Raw genomic sequence first — 4099 nt, 5'->3', positions numbered from 1 at the left:
TCTACACCACCCAGATCTACACCATCTGGTTCTACACCACCTGGTTCTACACCACCCAGATCTACACCACCTGGTTCTACACCACCCAGTTCTACATCACCCGGTTCTACACCACCCGGTTCTACACCACCTGGTTCTACACCACCCAGATCTACACCACCTGGTTCTACACCACCCAGATCTACATGACCCGGTTCTACACCACCCGGTTCTACACCACCCAGTTCTACACCACCTAGTTCTACACCATCCGGTTCTACACCACCCAGATCTACATGACCCGGTTCTACACCACCCGGTTCTACACCACCTGGTTCTACACCATCAGGTTCTACACCATCAGGTTCTACACCACCCAGATCTACATGACCCGGTTCTACACCACCCGGTTCCACCCAGAGACCTCTCAAGTCTCCTGGTTCTGGATTCAGCATCTATGCTCCACAAATCTGGAATAAATGTGAATTTCTTTAAGTCCAGGCTGAAATGATCCTATTGGCGCCGATTAATATTCATATTGATTAATCAGTTTTCCAACTTGTCGTTATTTTCATGTAAAGCATTTTGCATCTCCCTGCTGATGGAGTAAAGTTTGTTTTCCTGGAAAAGCCTCTGGGGAATCAGAAGAATCTTGATCCGAGTCCAAAGCTGCTCCGATCTCATCCGGCTCCGTTAGAGCGCCCCCTGTCTTCCCTCTGGGCCTCCTGCTGCTCTCCAATCAGAGCTCTTCACAAAGTGAAGTTTTATGTTTGGCTGTTCCAGGTCCAGGTTCCTGTTCTGATGTTCTGATAGAACCGGTCCAACAGAACCGGGCCTGTTTGTCCTTCACCATCTGTTCCCTTTATGTCTCCATTTCCTCTGTCTTCCTAAAAACCTCACTTCCTGTTTCCCCTCCAATCTTCCTGCTCCTTTCATCATCCTTCCTCTCTCTCTCTCTTTTCCACCATCTGTTCTTTCCTCCCATCCATCCTTCGCTCCAACTTCTCCTCCATCCTCGCCGTTCTTCCTTTCTCCTCCCGGCCATCTGTCCTCTCTCTGTCCTTCTCCTCCTCCACCTGCTCCAGCCGCTCCTCCTGTCCTCCCTTTCATCCCGTCTTCCTCTCTCTGGAATCCTGATGAAGAGGCGTGTTTGTGTCCTGATGTTCGCCACAAACAGGCGAAGACAAAGCGCCGCGGCGAGCGCGCTGACTAATCTCTGGTCTCTCCTGAAAGCGCCAGGCCATCGGCGGATGAATTATCCGCGCCGTGTTCGGGATCATCGGGTCTGAGAACCAAACTGAAGCAAAGAACAAGAAGTTCAAGGACAAAAGGCTCACATGTCAAACAGCTTCGGTGAAAAGAAAAACCTGCAGGCGTGAAATCATGGCGGGCTCCATCTGAGGAGCGTCGCAGGAAAACCGGCCGCAGCACCGGAACACCTTCAGAGGACAGGCCGGTTCTGCTGCTGCTCGCTCCAGATGGGCAACAGAACCGGGCTGTCTGACCCGAACCGGACATGCAGGATCAGGATTCCTGCTGATTCCACCAACTCAAATTCAAGACTTCTAAGATCATGAATGAAATTTCAGACCCGACAGGAACAAACATGAAAACCACAGATTTGTAAAAATGGAAACTATTGGGGATGAAATGAGCTCCTTCTGAGATTAACTATTTATTTCCACATTCTTTAGTTACAAACATTAATAACTGTTCCTCCTTTTCCTCCCCAGCTGCATTTCCCTCCATGGCAACAGTTTTATAGAAATGAAATTCTTCACTAGGTCAGTTTAAATCCACTAAACCGTCAGAGTTCAGAAAAAAGCTAGTTAGCTAGCAGGGATTAGCAGCTAGTTAGCATTAGCCTCAACCACCTGGAGTCAGAGGACATGAAGTCTGAGTAGAACAGAAAAGTCCTGCAGTAAAAGGACCGTGTAGAATATAAGATGAGGAACTTTAAGGCCTCTGATTGGCAGATTAAAGGACAACCTCTAAAATGAATTTAAGACTTTTTAAGGACGCAGAACCCTGAGGATTTCTTCAGATCAGGCTGAAGTGAATGTTTTAAATCAGATCATTTTGATTCTGCATCAGCTCGTCTCCATCTGAGCTCAGAAACACTCGGATCAGAAAACAGAACCGGAGCGGGACCAAATGTCTGCTGCTTCTCCTGAACAGAACTGAACGTAACTCTGGTTTCAAACCGATCGCTAATCGGCTGCCTGTCTGCTTCAGTTCCCCTCTAATAAACATCTTCGACATCATTTTTTCTGCAGATATCAAATATTGAAATGAAATGCGCTGCGGTCCTGGAGGTTGGCTCCCAGGCCGGCGCCTGCATTATTAACGCTGCCACTCTGCAACACGCTTCCTGTGTTCAAACAGTCATCTGCATTAATATCCCTCCACTAATGATCTCCAGCAGCAATGCAAGTCTTCATAATTAGCTGCTTTGTTGATTTGCTGTTTCTTGTTTGTTTGTTTGTTTGTTTAGTCCCGGGGGTTTGCTGCTGTTCTGTTTGTTGTAGTTCTGGTTGGAAGGGATGAAGCGGAGCAACACGCTGCTTCACTACTTTACACATTGTTTAATGTTGCTGCTCGTTTCTCCTGCTGCAGGGAAGAAATGGCCTCATGATCCTGTCTGTGTTCATCAAACGATGGACGGAGAGGAACCGGATCGGACCGGACCGTGTCCAGGAGATTCAATCCTCACTTTGTTCATACATCAGCAGTAAAATAAAGTTTGTTTTAAGGCCTGAGATGATCAGAGGAGCTGATCAGACACTCTGTCGTTGGGTTTCCAGTAAAAACGGCCACATGCACGTCGTCGTGTCATAATCATACATAAATGAAGCACAAATGAATTTTAACAGTGTGAAATATTTATGGTGTCTGTCAGGAATAAAAGCAGCTAAATCTGGTCTGAATTAAGAAACATTTTAAAACTAATCCGATGTTTTCTGCTTCAGTTTTTATTTTCTGTTCTGGATCAAAACAAACCATTAATGCAGCAAATGTTTTTATGTTATGAAAGAATCTATTTGTGTTCAGATGAATTAAAAACCATCCAGGGAATCTGGAGCATCAGAGGAAAGTTTGACCCGACTCGGCGCCACTAGTTGGTATCAGCTGATCCTTCAGCGTCAGATTAACTGAAGGGAAGAAATACAGGGGTTTTTTTGCCTGGTTGTTCCTGCAACTAATTTAATGCGACGCTGTCAGACTTCTGTGGGAACGCTTTCCGTCCCCCGGCAGCACTTTGTTCACAGCAGTAAAGATGGCCGACACGGTAAAGATGGCCGCCGCAGAGCTCTGCTTACGCAGTAAAGATGGCCGCCATGGTAAAGATGGCCGCCGCATTGCTCTGCTTACGCAGTAAAGATGGCCGCCATGGTAAAGATGGCCGCCGCATTGCTCTGCTTACGCGGTAAAGATGGCCGCCATGGTAAAGATGGCCGCCGCAGAGCTCTGCTTACGCAGTAAAGATGGCCGCCATGGTAAAGAAATGTAGTCTTTCATGTTGACGTCGGAAGAGAGGAGAAAACAAATATATCGCTACTTATTTCCTGTGTGGTTAGCTACATGGCTAGCTACATGGCTAGCTCCATGGTTAGCTCCATGGCTAGCTCCATGGCTAGCTCACTGTGTCTTACTCTGCAGTTGTGCTGTCACAATATCTGGGATCATGAGCGCCCCCAGCGGTTAACTTTGCACAAAGTCGTCTCTGTGTAATTACTATTAAAATAAAAAGCTGCTGACCTGAAGTCAAAGTGTCTGATTTATCATCGGATTCCTTCTCATGTTTTGTGATAAATGCTCAGATGAAAGTTTCTGCTGTTGGAACATTTCAGCTGTGAAGAATCATCTGCTGCTGCTCAGCTGCCACAGCAGCGTCCAGAAATCCTCTCAACCCGACCAGCAGCTCCGCCATGTGCAGCCGCTGCTGCATGAGGGATGCGAGCTGACGCTAATCGATGTTCCTCGCCAGCAGCTGGACTAATCTTCTCCACGCCAGATGAAAGAGACGCCAGATAAAGGAGCAGAAAGTTTCTGAGGCTTCTCTGCTCTAATCCCCATCCATTGTCCATCAACTGGCCTTTATTTGAACCAGCTAATCAAC

At 47.2% G+C, this 4099-nt stretch overlaps 1 long non-coding RNA gene across 1 annotated transcript in view; it reads left to right on the top strand.

Moving 5' to 3' along the window:
* The window catches only part of LOC103464262 (uncharacterized), a 15632-nt gene extending 12894 nt beyond the window's left edge, over nucleotides 1–2738 (top strand). The window contains exon 3 of the long non-coding RNA XR_533627.2: nucleotides 2596–2738. This is a non-coding gene — a long non-coding RNA (uncharacterized LOC103464262). The remainder of the gene's footprint in view (nucleotides 1–2595) is intronic.
* Nucleotides 2739–4099: the final 1361 nt, after the last annotated feature.

This window comes from Poecilia reticulata, linkage group LG5, assembly GCF_000633615.1.
Source record: "Poecilia reticulata strain Guanapo linkage group LG5, Guppy_female_1.0+MT, whole genome shotgun sequence".
Taxonomy (NCBI): Eukaryota; Metazoa; Chordata; class Actinopteri; order Cyprinodontiformes; family Poeciliidae; genus Poecilia; species Poecilia reticulata.
Note: the sequence above shows the minus strand (reverse complement) of the source record. Positions and strands in the feature narration are given on the sequence as shown.